We start from the raw sequence: 20572 nt of genomic DNA on the forward strand, positions 1-20572 counted from the left end.
CAGGTGATCGTCCTCCCTTTAGCTATATACTTACCTCCTAACAACTAACAAGCATAGCTAGACATTCATCAAGTAAAAAGAGCAACTCTACTTAAATTTCAAGTGAAATTCAGGCCCGCCATCATGGAAAACATCATCATGGTAGAACAAATTGCGTAACTAGCAGGCTTCTCTAGAAAAATTAATTTATTAATCTTAGCCATAAAGCATGCATAAAACATACAATGAATGCAAATTGTCTATCTGTTTTTATGGACATCCATCTGGTGTATGGCATTCTTATCCAATAAATTCATCTACCTACCCTCAAATCATTATCTGGACATAGAGATATTTATCAATGTCTTCAGATGGATTAGTGCCTGAAGAGATACAGTAGGGAGATTTTTTAAACTTTAAATTCACTAACGTTTACTGATTCAAATGAGGCTACTTGCATCAAAGACCTATAGTAACTTGAAATGAAGATACGACTCCAGTCTTAGTTTATCGTCTGGACAGAGGTCGGGAAATATTTTAGCTAATGAAAACTAACGTTCTACTCTATTGTTACAAGAGAGTAAACTTGAAGTTTTAAGCTGTAAGAATTTCTAGAATGAAAGTTTTAAGAACCCCATTATTACCCTAAGCTGTAATTTGTCATATTTGTAAAATAATCTGCCTGCAAAGGCTCAGATTATGACTTACGTCTATGGACATTTGGGGCAAATTTCTGTTTACTGTCACTGGAATGCCTTTATACATAGGTGTTTACAGTGGGACAAGTCCTCAGATTTCATCTAGACTTCTACACTACAAACACTCGATGGTGTTCCACTTCCAGAATTTATTTTCTCACTAACTATTCTACTTTGTTTTAAACCTTCATTTCTCAGTACACACAAGAACAGTACTTGTCACACAAAGGAGCTGATATAATTAAACCAGATGATGTGCCCCACAAGTAAAATCAACCATTCATGAAAGCTGGTCACCAGAGGCCATTTCGAACAATGCATATTTCAAAGCAATCTAAAGTAATCCCTTCTCTCTACTGATTTGGTTTCCATGAGTCTTAAGCACATGTGTGTCGCAAAAAGGGAGCTTATTAAAACCTAATGTGATATTAGAGATTGTAATGAAACAGGGTTGGGGTGATTTTAATATCCAAGTCTTCAAAAAGGGAAGCCATTTTCAAGTATACTTTAAGCTTACTAAAATCTTATGCACACAAACGTAGATGGTGCTTACTTATTAATTAAGGAAAAAATAAAGAATGCTCCCCTGTTACCTGAATTGGGTTTGCATATAAAATTTGCATAGAAAAGTGGGAGAGAAACTAAAACAGTTTTCACTGATGGACAGATTAGCAAGGCACAGCAAGTATTTTATAACTATAAATAGTGAGCAACTTGGGTTGTTTAGAAAATTCTTTATAAAGTTGTGACTCTTTAGTACACCATTCTTTTGACTCACTATGGTGAAACATTATGAAAATGTGTCAAATAACAGCACGTGACAACTTCAAAATATTAGTTGTCATCATTAGTAGAACTGGATTCTTACAGTTGCTGAGTAAGTCTGGCTGCCTACCAAGTTTACTGACATCCAGTCCTGGTGGATCTCTGGTTTTGTTTGTTTGTTTTCCCTGATCCTTTTTCTATTTCCTGATTGTATTTAGTTTCAATCATGGACGAAAATACAGGGCTAGATTTGATGTTTCTGGTCCTCCATTTCAGGATCTCCTGCATACAGCTTTATATCCTTGAAACGCACACAAAAAGAAGCATATAAATGATCACGTACTGGTTTGTGAAACTAGCAAAGAGCAATATCCTGGCACACAGACAATCTGCTTTTCCTCATCTGAACATTGCTTTACAGACCAGATCATATATGAGAAGGAAGGTTGGCAATCTCCACGTTAGACAGCTAACATGAAAGAGATATTCTAGAAAACACATTATAGAATCTCTGAGTTTGAAGGTGTTAGGGACCAAATGTTTATGTCCTTCCAAATTCATATGTTACAATCCCAACCCCTAACATGACGGTATTAGGAAGCAGGACCTTTGGAAGGTAATTAGGTCATGAGGGTGGAAACCTCAAGAATGGGATTCATGACCTCATGAAGAGAACCCAGCAGGCTCTCCTACCTCTTTCTGCCATGCCAGGTCGCTGAGAAGATGGCTATCTATGAACCAGTAAGTGGGCCCACACCAGACAATGAAACTCCTGCACCTTGATCTTGGACTTTCAGCTTCCAGAACTGTGAGAAATAGATGTTATTTAAGCCACACACTCTATGGCATTTTTGTTACAGCATCCCGAATGGACTAAGATAAAAGGGATCTTTAAGTTCACCTACATGAACTTTTAACTAATTAATAAAGCTTCTCTAGAGCATCAATGAAAAATGTCCATGTCTAGGTAACACAGGACCACTAGGCCACTTGTTTAGTTTGGGGCAGCACTTAAGGTTAGAAAATCTTCCTTTCATTGAACAAAAATCGCCCTTCCTCTCTTCTAGATGTTTATTAGTGCTATATTCTTCTGAGCCACACAAAATAATTCCATATTCTTCTCTAAAACAAATGCCTTAAATATCTGAAGATTGTTTCCATCTAACTCCTAAATCTTCTCCCCTTACATAACATACTTACATGGAAGTTTAGTGGTAAATTATGGGAGAGTGGTGGAAGGGGTTATTTTGGATTTGGCCACTGGTTGGTTAAGTATTGGATCAATGAAAGGATCTAAAGCTGTAGTTACACAAATAAGAAGCCAGCATATTTAAGGCCCATCTGGCTCAAAAGAATTTTGATAAATAGAATACTAATCAGTGCTTCCCAAATTCACTAAGAAAAATTTCCTATGTACCACCACTTTCGTGTTTGGACTAAATTCAACTAAAAAGATCTTCCAAAATTTGCCTAATTGACTTGTTAATCAGTTTTATTGGAGAGTAAAGCCAGATAAGAAAGAGAAAGAGCTGGGCTAAGAGTCATAATCCAAGTACTGGATTTTTAAAAATTCCTTGACAATTTAGTTATTGATTTCTCTCTAGATTTGGAGGGAGCTTTTCTTCTAAGAAGAAACAACTTCTTTACCACACTTGGCTCCCAGTTTCAGAATACTGGATACTGTAAAAGAGCTATGCGAGAGAAGAACAACCATTCCACCATTAAACAAAGGCCCCAAGCTCAAGCACTTCATTCATAAGGTAGAGCAGGGGTTCACCAGAATCACCTGGAGGTCTTGTTAATTATTCCAGCATTCCCGATTCAGGAGTGGGGCCTAAGAAATTGCATTTCTAACAAGTTCCCAGGTGATGCTGATGCAGACAGCACTGGTCCAGGGCAGAGCAATCAACCCACTAGCACCAGCAGAAAGAAAGGGGGACGGAGCCAAGCCTGGGGCAGGTGGTTCAAGTCTTCCACGCAGGTTGATCTCTCAGGCCTTTGCCTTGGCTGAAGCAGCTAAACGCTCACCAGACAGGACTACCGATATTGCCAATTATTTCATAGCTGGTAGGACTTTTGGAAGACTGTCTTTTGCAGAGTTGCCAAGAAGGCAAACATTCCAACACATTCAGTCTTCACTAGGCACAGGCAACTGAAAGAGTTTCCATTGGAGAACATTAAACTTCCCTCAGCAAATATCTGGAAGTGTTCTTTGGAGCGGCTTTCAAATGACCCTCTAATATCTCTTTCTAGATATTCTCTTTCAATGTCTTAAGAAACTAGGTTCCACAAATCCTTGACACACATGAACTAATGGAGTCTGACAGTGGCCCCGCACAATGCTGAAGTTTATTCCATTTATTAAACAATTGTTAGGCACAAAGGTAGGTTTACCACCACCCCATTTTACTTTATATCTTTAGGTAAATTATTACTAGAGATTAAGGAGGCAAAGTGAGTTACTTGCTTTTGTTTTAATGAAGCCCCTCCCGAGTTTTCCGATTCTGCCCAGCTGTCTCTGCCAATCACCCACTCTGGGCCTTTTACCCCCATCTATCATCTCCTCTTTGAGACGCTGGCAGACAAATATAATTGCAGTGAAAAACAACTCTGACTCAATTAAGCAATACCATCCAAAAAATTTACCAAACTATTGTGATGTGCAAGACTCATTAGGTGCTCTGGGAACCCCCGAGCTGAACTCTACTTCTCACACCCTGGAAGAATAGAGAAAGGGATGAGGCCAAACAAAAGTGAGCTGGAAAAGCTGGACGGAACTAACCAGGACTAGGTTCAGGGGGCTGAAACAGAGCGAAGGTCAAGTTTGCAACCTTCCAAACTACTTTGTGTATCTTAATTCTTGCAGCAGCCACTTCTCAGAATCCCAAATTGGGACACATGGTCTGACACTCAGTGCAGAAGGGGCAAGAATTTTGGAGTCTAGGTTTTCCAGTTGTCCGACTTCAGGGAATATATTCCAACACCACATGGTCTGCTGCTGGGAACTGGGCACTTCCGAGAAGTGGCACATCTGAATTCGGGCCTTCTCTCCTTCCTTTGCCCCTCTCCTGGATATCTAAATTTCCAAAATTTCCAGCATGTGGATGAGACTTTACCTTTCCTCAAGAAGTAACATTTTTTGCAAGTAGCCATTGAGCACGTACCACGGAGTAAACATTTCATAGTCATTAGCTCACTTTATCCCAGCCACATACCTATGAAGTAGGTACCATTATCACTCATTTGGAAACTGAGATTCAGGGATGTTAAGGAATCTGCCCAGACTGAACAGTAAGGGACAGAACCCAGGCTACCCCACACCAAAATCTTTGTTCTTAACTCTTCTGGTTTTGTATTTTCTCCTGAAGCGCATTTTCACTTTAAAAGATCTGGTATGCCTAAATGAGTTTGAACCAGCAAAATTAACAGAGAGCAACTTTTTGGGTGGAAATGGCCATCAGGTGTGGCTGGTGTTTCCAGGCACCTGCCACTGTCCCTTACAGCATCTACCAAGGAGAACAAAACAGGGCATCAGTATTGCAGCCACACACCACGTACGGGCCCCCTTTCACCTTACAAACAGAAGGGGTCCCCTCAGAGCTCAGTAAAACAAAGCGTTGTTGCTGGGTGAGAGAGTGGACTGGCGTGGTTGAACATGAATATTCAAGACCACGAGTCACAACTCCATGAATTCCAGGGTCTCCTCTATTTGTACTTAGCATTGTGTGGTCGCGAGACAACTTGCAATGATTAATTAATCCTTGGTGCCGAGGCAGAAGGTGAAATAATTTGTGCAGAGTCACGCAGTCGGTCATTCTCAGGCTCCGAGTTAGTATGGGAGGGCTTCATTTTCTAGAGACAGAAAGAAGATAGGGCTCGCCTTTCCGCTTTGTGCCTATGATCTGAGAGATCCCCCCACCCCCGACTCCTGAAATTTTCTCAAAGGAGGGCAGGTGGCTGCCAGCTGTCCTTAACCCACACCCTAATGACATCATCCTCAATATCACCAGTCCATGGAAATTCCATGCACTGAGACCCCCGCCCCCAGCAGGCCTTGTTCCCAAGCCCCAAGGGGGCATGCCCACAGGAGCCCTCCCCAGGCTTGGCTTCCTGGCTTGCTGGGTGGAAGAGGCACAATCCAGCTGATATATTGCACGTGGCTGGCTGTGGCTGTTTTTCTACCATCTCTGCAAGTGCAATTTTCACTGAGGCTATTCACAGGAATACCTCAATTATCTATCACAGGAGGGGAAAGAGGGTCTCCAAATATGGGAATTTCCCTAATACCTTACTTTAACTATTTAAAGGCGGGAGTTTAAAACAAACAAACAGGAACCATTTTAAAGCACACTGAATTTACACAGAGAATCCTCAAAGCTCAGCGGCTTATAACAAAAAAGAGTTATTTCTGCCTGTGTTACATGGAGGCTGCAGGCGGTGGTGGCTCGGCCCCTACGTGAGACAACTATTCTCATGACAGACACCAGGAGCAGACAAGCTGGTGGAAACTTGGAACACCGCTCAAAGCATCTGCTTACACGTGGCATCTGGCACACCTGCTTACCTGCCATGGGCCAAAGCAAGCCATGTGGTGGAGCCCGGGGTGGGGTGGGGATATGTTCTGCTCGCTGGAAGGCTACAAGTCCCTTAGCAGTGGGTGGGGACATTGAACTCCATTCATTTCTCTGGCAAGGGTGGGGTGGCAATAATCGGGGATTATGATATAATCCACCACATGCACTTCCAACAATTAATTACGCATTTCCTCGTCTTCAAAGACAGTGACTGGGAATGATGTCACCGATTTGTTTTGTTTTATGGCTTGGGGTCATCACCGTTAATATAAATATTGCCTTTGGCTATAATTCAGCCTTTCCTTGAGGAGTGTGGGGATGTTGAAAGCTGCTTGCTCAGTGCATAAACGACTCAGGATACTGTTTGGAATTCCTTATGGCTGCCTTTCGTAGTATTGTTTTTACCTCCTTTGCTATCAATTATCACTTCCAGTAATTACAAGTGTATTTACCTTTCATAACTCCACCTTCCCTCATCTGATACGCTAGGGAGCTGCCAGGGAGATGGCTTGTTAGGGCTCGTTAGATCTGTGTGTAAAACCAAAGTGTAGACATGAGGGTCTCTCTCCAGGGTGATCCATCAGCGGGTTTAGTGCACAGGCTGTGCGACAAACGTCTGGGGGCGGGCGCTTCACAGGATTATTAGATTCCTTCTTGTTTCTGCTGTGTCTGGCTGGTGGTGTTAGGTAAAGGGCGTTAGGGAAGACTGGGTTTGGGATTAAGTTCCACAGGAGCACCCTTGCTGTCATTTTCCATATTTGGAAACTATCCAGATAGTTGACTAGGAGCGTTACAACTACCTGCCATTTCTTGCTCAAGTCCATTTATTTTAATTGCCAGACATTTAATTCAGCAATGTTTTTTCAGCACGGGTGAAAAGCCTTTCGTTAGGCGCTGTTGTAGATAAGGGATGAATGAGAAAAGAGCCCCGCTTCCATTTGAAAGCTGGATGGCTACACACAATGCTAAGGATGACACAGTTCCAGAAGGTGCTGGCAGCAGTGCTCATTCTAAGGGCAGGACAGACAGCACACTTTGAAAGGCCCCAAGGCCCCCTAGAATGTGCATGATACTCACTTCGGGTTATATCACCCTGAATGCCACAGTGAAACTGGCGTTCATCTTTTCCATATGAAAACGAACCCCAAAGAGCCATATTAGCTAGCCAAGGTAGATGAAAGAAAAACGATTCCAACTCGGCTGGTGGACAACTATTTCTTAGCTAGCACTTTCCTCTAATATGTATTTAGTTATCTGAATGCCTGACCTTCCACGATAATACATAATTGAACTGGGAACAAGATTTTTCATATGCTTAGGTGGCTTCTTGTATCTCAAATCCCATTAGAAAATAGATTTGCCCTTTCGTGGATAAAATAAGTTCTTCTGTGTTCACAATGCATCACAGTTCAGGAAAGTCTTGGCATAAATCATCGAATTTGCTCTTCACAACTTACATAGGGAGGTAGAGCAAGCGTTCTGATTTCTTCTCTAATCCACACACCCCGCCCCCGCCCCCAAAAGGGGATTCAGAAAGCTGAAGCGGAAACTCACACTCAGGTCTTCTGACTCTGTGGCTTTTTCCCTTAAAGACAATCAGTTCTTACCCATTTTACTTCATCATTTTGTGAATAGCCAACTTGACCACCCACGGACATAGAGATTAAAAATACATAGATTAATGTACTGCACAAACAGGCAAGAAAAAATGCATTTGCACAAGTTTTAAACCTTTTCATTGCTACTTTCCACTACAATTCAAGCAAACAGAATATTGGTTTTAGGTTTATTTGTTCTTTCTGCACAAACCCACAGACCAGTGAAAGTACGAAGTAACAATATGTCCCTAAATAATGGGAATGGAATGAGTTGAAGTGTCAATGCCGCTGTCTAATGATTTTAGTAATATTATTATGTTGATCAGAGTATCCTTAATAAAATCCCAGGTTAAAAAAAGTATGGGAAAAACAACTTTTTGGTAAAAATATGTCTATGAGATAATTTGGATTAAAGAATTGAGGAAAGCCTTGAAGATACGTTGATATCACACTTTGACGGCCTTTTTACAAAGACAGACGAGAAAGTTAAATGGACGACACTGCTGAAAATGCATTTGTTTGTGACATGAAACTCAATAAACAGGAAAGGACTGCTCTGCAGAAAGTTTGCCCCCGTCAGGGGACAGTGGCCGGAAAACTTGTAGTTTCTAGGTAGGAGTCGTGAGAAGAGGACAGCGGGATGGCACAGTTATTCCTGGAAAACCACCTCATCCTGAGTCATTGCTTCACCCCACCATGCGGATGAATGCTGAGGCCAAAATATTCCATACAATCACGATTTTTTAAAATTTTGTCTGACGGCGACAACCTATTTTTCTCCAGACAAATTCTGAGCTCATATAACTTCTGTTACCATTTGTTGAAAGGAAAAATACCCTTTCATTTTTGACTGTTGTAAATCCTCCTGAATTATATGGCAGGGACTGCTCATTACCTACCTCATCATTCACTACCTTCTTCATTTATAACAAGATCCAATTTTATTCGCAGTGGCAATGTGACCAGCTTTAGGAGACATCTCCCAGCTTCTCTTGAAGCTCTATGTGCCCACATGACTGAGTTCTTTCCAACGAGGGGTAGTGGAAGAGCCGTCTGGGACTTCTGCGACAGTTCCAAAAAGGAGCGAGAGTGGCCATTTGTCGTAGAACATGCTTGGAGCTTCAGCAGTCATCTTGGGCCATGAGATACTCTCACTGATGGAATGCTCCATGGTTGAGCAGAGAGAGAAAAGAAGCCTGGGTTCCTAGCGACTACTGTCCCAGCTCTGACATCCTGACTCTAGATTTCTTTTACCTGAGAGAACAAAACCTTTTGTGGCAAAGCACTATTTTGGTTTCTGCTATATGTAGTCAAATTCCCAATTACTTCTCCTAACACTATTTTTTTTTCTCATTCTACCACCATCCTAGATTTAAAATGTTAGGAAAACAGGGCCTTTTAAATTAAACCAGAAGAGTGTGATTTATATTCAAAATAAGAGAAAACAAAACCTGTGGTTAATGACACATTTGAAGACATAAAGAATACACAAATAAATGCATAATTACAACTTATGGCAACTGTTATGAAATCCTTAGGGGCAAGTGGGAACATGAAATTCTCTCAGCAGGCATTAAGCTCCAAACTAATATTTAAGGCAGTTTAAGGTTTCTGGGTCAATTAAAGAATGTTAGAAATCTCTCATTAGCTATGGAAATGGAAAACAGAAATGGATTCCACTATCTTTCGGTCATTTCCCAGGATTCAAGTAGATGTTTTTATGGTATGAATTTCTTCTTAGCTTCTTTAAAAAAAGAGCCCGAAGTCTTTATGGAGACAATATACTAGTATTCTACCTGAGTTTCCTTTTCTTTCTTTCTTTTTTTTTTTCCAGCGTGAATACTTTTATGTATCTGAGGGAAAATAAGCCACATATTGTAAAAATGAATTCATTGAGAAGATAATAAATTTGAAAAAGGAGATTTCTGTAATCAATTGACTATTCCATTCACATTAAAACACTCATAACAGAAGTCTTTAACAAGTTTTTATGGACAAAGAGTTAGCATTGTTTCTTCAGCCAGGCAGATAGATGTCTTGGATGAGCCATTCAAGGAAGTTTCCTTAGTCCAACTTAACGAAGCCGATAGCCTTTGTGTACTGACAGAAACACCGGTGGCACATATTGAGAGCGTATTTCCGGATCAGAAATGCTGGTTTGAGCAGACGCAGCAAGAGTGAGAACTGAATTTTCTCTGATGGTGCCACAAGAGCTGCTGGTGACACTGCTTTCATGAACGCAACAGGGTAAAGACACTTGAGTTTTCTTGAAAGAGGTTAAACGGTAACCCCTGATGATGAATTTTCATTTTTCACATCCAAAGGAAGAATTTCAATATTTTCAGAAAACATTGTGTAACAAAGATATGCTATTGTTTTCTTACCCAAATGCAAAATTTTCATGTTGGATACAAAGATGATAATAAAAACAACTCCTCTGCAGGAATGTTGGTGCACGTTGATTCATAGGAAAAACGTAATTATCTCTCTTCACCCGCAGATTTTTTCCTTTTTCCCTTCTCGCTCCTGCAAATAGGACTTTTGTTTTTAGCTGAAAATAGGAATTCTGCCTTTACTTGTATAGCAGGGATTTTTTTAAAAAAAAATCCAAATTCCTAAATCTCAAGGTCTCTATGCTTTAAAGGAATTTCAAAAAGTGATTTGTTTTGCCTGTATGTCTTAGTTATGTGTGTTATACCTCAAATTAGGATTTTGTAGACTCAAATTAATACGTAACTGACACGCTATTCTTAGACTTGTGAAAACTGATTTCGTAGTCATTACTAATGGTTAATCCAAAGTTATCAATGATAAACTAGCAATGTTTAGAAGTAAAAAAATATAAATACACAAACTAAAATATGTTATTCAATTTGATTTATATTTACCACAAAATAGAAATTATTTGGTAAATTCAACTACTCTAGAGTACATTTCCCAAATTGTTTGCTGTCATGGCACACAAAGAAAATAATAATACCAACTAGGTACAGCCCATTGGGGTGAGCAGACAAGGCTACTCATGGCCATCCCGGCCCCGCCCAGCCATCCTGAGGCTGAGGAGATAGATATCTTGATACATCTGTTATCTATTTGTGGCTCACTGCCAACACAGAGGGACTGCAGGAAGGCTGTGGTCTAGAGTTAAATTTGGCCAAGAGGATTTTTAAATCGATGTGGCTATTGGTCCAAAAAATATTATATGAAGATAGTGTAAATAGAAGATTAAAAAACATCAGGGGCTGAATTTCTATGCAGTCATATGTCACTTAACAACGGGGATATGTTCTGAGGAAAGTGTTGTTAGGTGATTTCAAATGTTGTGTGATCATCGAGTCTACTTACACAAACCTAGATGGTATAGACACTACACACCTCGGCTAATGGTACTAATCTTATGGGACCACCATCATATGTACGGTCTGTAGTTGACTGAAATGTTATTGTGCAGTGCATGACTGTGTTTGTCAGCATGTACTGTATACAGCGGTGTTTATTAGAGTAATTAGAAACAAAACAGAAGTAGTCTGATTTGACCAATAAGAATAATTAATGGGATGATCACTTAAATCTCCACCTCACAGAACCACAGAATCATAGAAGTCATAGACTTAGAAAGTCAAGAATGGACTTTAGTAATCATCTTATTTAGCTCATTTTAAAAATTGGGGAAACTGAGGTCTCGAGTAATCAATAACGACATCTGTATGAAATTTCTATTGTACAAAGACTTCACTTCCTCTTCTAATCTGAGTCTTCCAGGGCCCCTCGGCAGCACTGGTATTATCCCTATTTTTTCAGGGGTGGAACCAGATTCCAAGAGTGGTTAAATGGCTGACCCCAAATCACTCTTTCTCAAAGTGGAGAAAGGACCCCGCATCTTATACTTTCCCACTACATCATAAAACACTCCATCATGATCACATTTGAGCTATATGTTAGACCTGACACAAAACTAATTTAAGGCAATTTTCTTCTAGTTCCACGAATATTTTCACTGAAGCCAGTTCTGTCTCAGGTTAAGGGACTTGCTCAAATGAGTAAATTGCATTTGTGCCGTGAAGGAATGTCTTCTGCCCCCATCACACTCACATATCTAAAACTCATGAAACCCTCTCCAACACTCTTCAGAGTATGTGGAACTCCCAAGGTTTTAAAGCAGTGACTCCTAGCAGAAGTTATGCCACTGAAGAAGGTATGGGAGGAAGAAAAGGAAATGACTGTTTGTCTTCAGCTCTCTGGGAAGAAGACGCTAAGGAACTGGAGTCTTCTCTGGCCCTTCCAATGAATGACTATAGAGTAGAGAAGGTGCACAATTGTGGATCAGTCAGCTCCACATTTAAGGAAGGTCACCCCTTCCTCAAACTCTTCTTCCCCTCCCTCCCCAACTCTTCTGCATCAAGGGCTTGGATCCAGAAGCACTGAGAAAGAATGGAAAATCAAATGTTTTCAGCGATCTACAAATTGGTGGATCCACAGTTCTAAGCTTAAAACATTTCCATCTCAATGCTTTTTTTTTTAAAGTAAGTATAGTATCCTCTGCTCTGGAAAACAAACAAACGTTTGGCTACACATGCATCTACTCACAGGGCTCACGTGTTTTCTCACTTAGCTTGTTCTCCCTAACACGTTCTTAGAAGGAAAGACTTTCCTCACAGGTTCTCCTCCCTTTGAGAACTCTGGGACTCCATGACACCCTGATTAAACACGACGGCTGTGCTTTCAAATACATGTTCAGGGATCACTGTGTTCACCTTAAAAATGTAACTGTTAGAGTTCCTTTCTTTTCCATTTTCTCTGCCTTCTCATTTATTATATCTGATTGAGAAAATGTCCTATATTCCCTCACCAGAGCCAAATCTGTTTCTCCCCTTCCTTATAAGAGTTAATTTCTAATAGCGAATCCTCAATTTCCCTTAGTTTCACTGCCTCAGTTTTCCTGAGTAAAGACACAGATAAAACTTGATAATCTTTCATATTACCCGGCAACGCTGGGCAGGCCTAGCTGGCATCATGCTTCTCAGAGGAAAAGCCAAGTTGCCCTTGCCTAGGTTAAGACGACTTGGGGTGAGCTGTAATCTCACAAATGGCAGTGATTTCAAGCTAATATGCTTTACGGTCATACTTCTGTATAAAGTGGATACCATTTCTATTGACATTTGATTGAGCACAGTGGGAAAATTTATCCTTTCTTCCTCATAAATCCTGCTCCTGTCCTCTCCATCCTTGTCCCATCGTTCTCCATCTCCCTTCCCCAAAATACACACTTATGTTCTGTTTCTTCCCTTGTCTTTTGCTGAATTCTCCTTTTCAGGAATCCTTTAGCTGTGCCATACAGGAAAGACTATGAGCTTTTCAGGTTATAGATTCATACTGAAATCATAGATTTTTGGGGGTCCATGTTGATTTGGGTTAGTTTAGAGTAATCCTAATAGAGGTATTAGTAAGCCCTTACTGATTTCATTCATGAAATTCTTGCCATCACCTACTATGTGACAGGTCCTGTGAAAGTTACAAAGAGTCTATTTCCTCTAGGAGCTTATCATTGGTCTTTCGTTTGTGGATTCTACCTGGCAAAAGGCAAAAGAAGGCATAACAAATATCTCTTTAGAGTGGAGCCCTCAAATAACATCCTGAAGCAAGAACGTACACTCCTAACCATGGTCGGCAATACATGCAACTATGTTCAGAAACCTGGGCGAGAAGGCAGGAAACACCATCACCAAGACAGAAATGGCTTGTGACTCTGTCCTGGCGCGGAGACAGCTCCTTGCAAAAGAAGGCCTTCCCCAGGGGAAGGAGGATGGAGGTTCTGAATCTGAGTCTCTGCTCTTCCATTTGCTAGTTGTGTGACTTCGGAGAGGCTGACGGCCTCTCTGTACTGCAGTTTCTCATCTCTAAAATGTAATAACCCTGCCTGTCTTCAGGCTTGTTAGTATTATCAAATGACTTAGAATTAGTGGAGTACTTCATAAACAGGAAAATGTCTGATAAATATTAGGCGCTCTAATATTTTGATCTCTATTTACAGAAAATAATCCATGTCATTGTGTCAAAAGGAAAAGGGACTTATCAGTGTCTCTGTCTCTGTTGGTGCCACAACTATCATTACATGGATGATAGATGAATCTGGAGGCCATACGTATCCCTTCTCTCCGTCTGTTCTGGCACCTTCCCCACTCATCAGTCACTTATCCTGCTTCTTTTGTCATCTAAATATTTCTCAGTTATGTTCCCTTCTCTCCATTCCTTCTTCACTACCATAGTTCACACCCTCATCTCTTTTCCAGATCACTGGGTCAGTTTCTAATGGTCCGTTTCCTGTCTGTTTCCTCTTACATTCATCTTCAAGTCACTCAGGCACCAGAGTAATCCTCTTAGATGCTAGCCTAACCACATCTCTTCCCTGTTCAAAATTCAACGCCTTCCCAGTCACAGCCCTAGCATTAAAAACACCTTCCAGGTTCAAGCACCTGCTGATTGTCCAGCATGACATCTGCCCATCCAACTCCAGTCCCACCAAAATGGTTGGTCCCTTTCTTATTCCCCAAGAAAGTTCAGACATCAGTGAAGACTTCCTCGACCTCCTTCTGCCACTCACACACTTGTTTCCCTTCTCCAGAAATTCTGTGTTCCTCCTCTGGACTCTGGTAATACCTTGTGTATATCTCCACCTTCGGACCATAATTTCCCCCTCTAGAGCCCACCTGGAATCTGGCACACTGTAAGAGCTTGGTAAACTTTTATGGAATGAGAGAATGGATGCCCAGATGGTAATGTACTCATTTTTATGGGTATTTCTTTGACCAGATGTAAAATATTTTAAAAGATGAATTGAGTACTTCACCCGTTGCTATTTTCAGCCATATCTAAATATCTAGTTAGCAATTACTTAAGATCTTTGCATATGTATGTATCATAGTATAATATGAGGAAAATTAGGACATTTAATAGGCTTTTTCAAGTAACAGGTGACCTTTCATCTTTAAAAGTCTTTGCTTTTTCAATGAGCCTCAATTTCTCTACAAGATCAATTTCATTCAGTACACTCAAAAAGAAGAATGAGAAGTTGTGAAAGTTTGACTTTATTCCCAATCAGTTTGAAGGGCATTTCTTGGCTCTTGAGTTGTCCTTTCTGAGAACAAAGGCTCAGGTATTTGGACTCTCCAGCAGCCCCTTCAGCTGAGAAGCCAGTTGGACAGCAGCGGGGCGAGTGCGTGAGCAGTGGGAAGAACTCACTGACAGATGTGTCCTTGTTCTTTTCAAAGACAGTCCTGGACACTAGCACTTATCCAGCTGCAGGGCTCCATCCTGGCTTTTCTCACTTTGTTTTGGAAATAAATTCAAGGTTGCAAAAGAAAGAAGACTGTAGCGTGGGAAGCCTTAGGCATGACAGGATTTTCTGTTTTCTTTCATTGTGTCGTTTTTGCTCAGTACTTTGTCTCCAAGCTCCTCTTTGTAGAAACAGTTACTGTAACGTACTCCTCCCACACCTTCTAGACAAGTGCTTTCAAAACTCACTAAACATCCCAACTACATGGGGCAGACTCGTGAATGCTGACGTATTCTAGAAAGGGGTTCTGGCCTGAGTGCATTAGCACACTTAACCTACAAGTTTCAAACCAAAGTTATAGTTGTTACCTGCAGGTCAGTGGGCATGGCTGCTCAAGTGTTTAGCTCTATGGCCCTGGACAGGAGGTCAGAGGGGAGAAGGAAGCGCCTGGAAAAAGAGCTCAATGGTTCCAGAAAAGGCAAGACAAACCAAAGAACCGAGAAGCGAACAAACAAAACAAAAAGCAGGCTGGTTACTTCTCCCCTCCCCCTCAAAAAAAGTCATTTTCTCAGGTTGTAGAATATTTTCATTCCAGATGCTCAGTTAAAGGGCCCTGAAAAGACTCAGCCTCTGAGGAATTTGAAAAGCAGCGAAGGAAACAAGATGTTGCAAGTCCAAGTTGCCATCTTATGCTGTCCCAAGCACTACGTATCACAGACTCTCATTTCAAACGTGCAGACGTTGGCCTCCGTGTCCCTGACATTCTGGCAGGGTCTTGAACATTTCTGCCGGCCACTTTGTCCTTTGTGGTAAAAATGGGGACCATATAACTTTAATACCAGGGGATGGCTTAGTCGTGAGGGAGAATCTTCTTGAATGATTCCCATTCCTGGGGTACCCCTACGATGCCCACACTCATGCTGAGAGTAGAGCTAAGGATTTTTATATCTATTTAACAGAGCATCCTCTCGGAAACCAGAAGCTGTGTCAAGGAAATCTTTTAACAGAAGTATGCATATTGAATGATATTTTTGGCAGTAGAAATCCATTCACAGAACACTGAGTTGAGGTTATCAAGAAACGCAGGAAACTACCAAGCGGTTGGTACCTTGGGGGACGAGGAGCAGTTTTCAGCCAGGGCACCAGCATTCATTCAACAAACCCCTAAGGAGCCCCACTCCTTACCACGGGTACCACGTGCCGTCAGGGATGTGCAGAAATCTGGATGTTTGCACCTGGTTCGCTAGCATTAGCGAGATTAGGGGAATCTGCCTTCCGCCTGCGAGATTATTCCTCCCACCTGCAGAGAGAAACAGAAGGCTTTGAAAGACCCAACTAAGGGCTTCGCTCTCTCCCAAGGGCACAGATGCTCCTAAAGATGTGCACAATGGAAGTCAGAGATGCGAGTAATAAAAGCTGACACTCGTTAAGCACATAGTATGTACCAGGAACGGTGTACTAACTCCTCACAAAACTGAGGGGGTAGGACTATTTTCCCCATGTTCGGCTGAAGGAATTGAGGTAGAGAGAGGTGAAACAGCTCTTTCAAGGTCACATGGCTCGTCGCTGCGGGGTTAACTCAGGCAGTCACGACCACCTCCCTGGGAGGGCCACGTCAGCAAAAACACGGTTTTCTACCAGCTCACCCGACTTCCTGGCAGGAAGTGTTCTGTCTTGCTTCTGTGGCTTATTCTTTTGAAACACTAGCATAAAAACTGGGACATATACCTGCCATACTGTTCTAAATGACTAGAAATTAGTGAGTCAACATACTAAGCACCCCTAGAAAAAGGAAATATCCTCAAGTATCTGTGTTCTGGGGCTCCATCCTCGGTAATTTTATGTTTTTCAGGTGATTATCTTAAAATGCAACCCACTTTTGCCTGGAGAAGGTGGCTAATGGGTTACATTCTGTCACCCCCCGACCACATGTACCTAGTAGCACAGAGTCCTGCTTACCACCGATATGAATAAACATGAATGGCAGGCTACACAGAGAGTCTGAATGTCCTCGGATATGTACTATTAATGGTGGGACATCAGCTATTTTTAATTTAAATTGCAAATGATACTCAGGATCATGGAGTTTAGAGGAAGTATAAACAAAATAGATTTCCTGTGGCACATCTGCTGAAAAGGAACAACATTCACTTTCCGATCCTTCATCATTTGACTAATGATGAACTAGATGATCCCTTCTTCTGAGCTGCAAGATTAATTCATATACGGAAGCACACGCGCAAGGCTTCACTGACACCCACAGTGACAGTGGCTTGTACTTTTTACACTAAGCTTGTACTTTTACACCAAATAGAAATGGATGGCTAACCAGAAACAACAAGGACTGTTGAGATGATGAATACAAAACACCTGGGCATAAAAGCTACTAAAAATAATCACGGTCAAGTCAAAGTGATGGAGGTTTCTCGTATCTAATGGATTTCTATCATCAGGAAGAGTGAGGTGCTGCTGATTGCATGCTTCCCCCTTGGACCAAGGTGGTTGTGTTGTTCCCTGATAGCTTGCATGCGTTTTCCCAATTGGCTCTCGTTAGTTGGAGCCCTCATCTTATCTAAGCCAGTTGCACGGATTTTATATTAATAGGTATGTAAGGCTAGAGCCTTGCTTCATATATCATGGTGCCAGAGGGGCTATTTGCCTTTTTCCTACACAGGAACTGCCTCCTATTGTAACTGGCTCTGATATTTGCTTTGGAGAGATCATTTCTCCCCCTTTGGAATCCCATGGTCTTTCAGAAATATTCACATCTCCCTCCCCTCCTCCAGAGGGCACACTGTCTTTTCTCTTCCCCTCAGCAAGACAGATTTGTTTCAAAGACTGATAATTGATCAAAGCCAGGTCATTCAGAGTCAGTGAGACTCACTGCAGATGCTTTGCTGTTTGAGCTGTGCAGGAAGGCAGTTCTCTGCCGTCCATTTCCTGAAAACTGTGAGGATGAGAAGCTGGAGCTGCAGCAGCCACATTGTAAACATGAGGACATAAACATGCATAAACATGGAGCCCTTCACAGCAGGCAGAGCCAAGAGATGTAGAGACAGAAACAGAACAGGTGACTTTGAGCTCCAGTCAGCCCCAGCTGCAGCCAGCCCTGTTCCCTGGGATTATCATTGTGAGCTCAAACATTTCCTTGTTGTCTAGGCAATCTGGGCTGCATTTTTTTTCCCCTCCTTTAACCCAAAGCATTCTAGTTGATATATATACACTACTTAAAACTATAACTTAAAAACCAGTTTTCTTTCGTGATTGAAACAATCCTTATGAAGCCCAATATTATTTCCCTTCCCATCAGCATATTCCTATCTGAATTATTTAAAAAATTTTCCACTTAAGTATTAATTATGAATGGTGACTTTTGTGTTTAGGACAACTTAAAAATATAGCTCTTGTTAAAGATGTATGACATCAATTGTACCAACGTAGCACATCCATTTCAATGGCCTGGGAAATTTGGAATCTCGCCAACCTCTCAAATTGCCTTTCGATACTGCTATCTTGTCTCATTTCTCTTAAGTCTCAAAAGAGTGGTGAAATAAACTCTTAGAATTCATTCATTTGTCAAGGAAATGCAGTGGATGACATATGGAAGATCAAGCTGACCTCACCAAAGTTGAAGTTTGAATTGGTAATAAAACAGATATAAGCGAAACGACTGTAATATTCCTGCTTTTGTGGCCAGTTCTTAGGTATTATAAAACTGCAAATGACTGGGGATGCTTCTAGACATATATGCCTAGTCTTCAGAGTTGGCATCTTCAAGTGCACTGGATTCTTGTTTCTTATGGCAGACAAATAATTCCCTTAAAAACCGAGTTAACAGTAAGTCACCCAGAAATTGACCACACACGATTTAGATACACAGCCATTGTGTATCTCTTAATTAAGGAGTTTCCTAAAGGGCCATTTGGCTCTAAAGATGTAATATTATATTACAGACATTTAAACTAATCATTTGTAAATGCTTCCTGAATTTTTCAATTTTTACCTGGTCCTTGGAGATTGCCTATTTAATTAGCAGCTACTTCCTGCAAGAACTGCAAGTAAGCAAACCTAAGGGTTCAATAATGTGAAATGTACATTAGCAAGAATATTCAGCCTCAAGATGAACTTTGATCGTGTGGCTCTCACTAAAGTCGTTAACGGGAAGTTTTCCTAAAGCGTTGACATCTTCCTCCTCATTCTCATTCCATGTCATGGTTTTGGTCATTATGATAACTGCTAAGAATAAAACTCCCTTAAGCTAGGAGAAATAGTTGACTTTACAACTGAATGTTACAAATATTTTCTCCTGGTCTGTTGTTTGCCTTTTAACTTTGTTCATGGAGTTTTAAGCTATTCACAACCAGCCTTTGATTTTAATATCACAATAGCAACAGACTAGGGGCAAAAATAACCACATTCTTTCCAACAGGTTTCCTTTGGGAACAAATGGCCCAAGGGCCTTCAGAACTAGGTATTACCACTCTCCATAGCCCAATACGACCCTGGCCTTGCTGGGATTATAGGCATCAGTGACTAGGTTTTTCGATAGCTTTTGCACAAAACAAGCAAGAGACAGTAAACCAATTAGAGCCAGATAAGCTTTTTTTGTTTTTCTTTTGGTGAGGAAGATTGAGTTAACATCTGTTGCCAATCTTCCTCATTTGGCTTGAGGAAGATTGCTGCTGAGCTAACATCTGTGCCAGTCCTCCTCCATTTTGTATGTGGGACGTCACCACAGCATGGCATGATGAGCAGTGTGCAGGTCCACGCCTGGGATCTGACCTGTGAACCCCAGGCAGCAGAAGTGGTGCGCGCGAACTTAACCACTACACCACCCAGATAATCTTAATCACTTGGCCAGTCAGGATTCTACTCTCGTATTTTCTTAGTATTACTACACCCAGATTAATCAATCTGCACATCTAAATCTTATTCGTACCCCTACAATTCTTGTAACTAGTAATAAATCTAAAACATCCACTGACCGAATGGGTACTTGCCCACTTTCCCTTTGCATTCTTTTTTCATTTCTTACTGTAGACGCATTTAAGATCACGCGATGTGTTCCCTTCCTTCAGAGGGCAGAGGAAGCACTGGGCCCTCTCTGCCTACGAGCAGACTTTTCCAACAGTTATTAACAGCAGCAAAGTATTTGTTGCTGTTTTGGAAAAAAAAAAGAGTTAGTGACCTGTTTTTCACCATGTTAATGAATCTATTCTATTCATATTGCTGCCCAGTTTCTTTTGTTAATTGAAGGGTTTTCCCCCACTAAATATTGAAAATTCTTTTAAGGTTCAATGAAGCTTAAAGCTTTCTCATTTGTCTGTTTGTTTTGTAACAATTATTTTAAGACACAACACGACTTGCTTCCTTATACGATTCTCAGGCAGAAAAAAGACTTGTTAATGAAAAGATACATAAAGTTTGAGGTTATATGATGACCTGAAAAACAATTTTGTAATCTAAGGGGACAAGCTACTTCATCTAAGGCTTGTTTCTCAATGCTCTTGAATGGAGAAGCGGTGACTTCAGGAACCCCTGCTTCCTGACCCCTAACTTGTTCCTCTGGGAGCCTCAGCAAAGCCACAGACGATCCTATCACAGGTCATCAGCTGGCAAGTGTCCCAGGTCTTCTGCTGAAGAGCTACTGCTGTCATTAAGGACGGGAATTTCCAAGCTTGGCAG

At 41.2% G+C, this 20572-nt stretch overlaps 1 protein-coding gene and 1 pseudogene across 34 annotated transcripts in view; both read right to left on the minus strand.

Moving 5' to 3' along the window:
- SULF1 (sulfatase 1) overlaps window positions 1-20572 on the minus strand; it is a 192827-nt gene that overhangs the window by 88505 nt on the left and 83750 nt on the right. For 25 of the 34 annotated variants that reach the window (XM_070221462.1, XM_070221473.1, XM_070221461.1 and 22 more), the window contains one exon: window positions 16073-16187. The exons of the other annotated variants lie outside the window; for them this stretch is intronic. The gene's annotated coding sequence lies outside the window, so the exon portion shown is untranslated. The remainder of the gene's footprint in view (window positions 1-16072; window positions 16188-20572) is intronic. 34 annotated transcript variants of the gene reach the window in all.
- Window positions 9679-15273, minus strand: LOC138915662 (small ribosomal subunit protein uS14-like; annotated as a pseudogene).

The sequence above is a fragment of the Equus caballus genome, chromosome 9 (assembly GCF_041296265.1).
Source record: "Equus caballus isolate H_3958 breed thoroughbred chromosome 9, TB-T2T, whole genome shotgun sequence".
In the NCBI taxonomy this organism is placed as follows: Eukaryota; Metazoa; Chordata; class Mammalia; order Perissodactyla; family Equidae; genus Equus; species Equus caballus.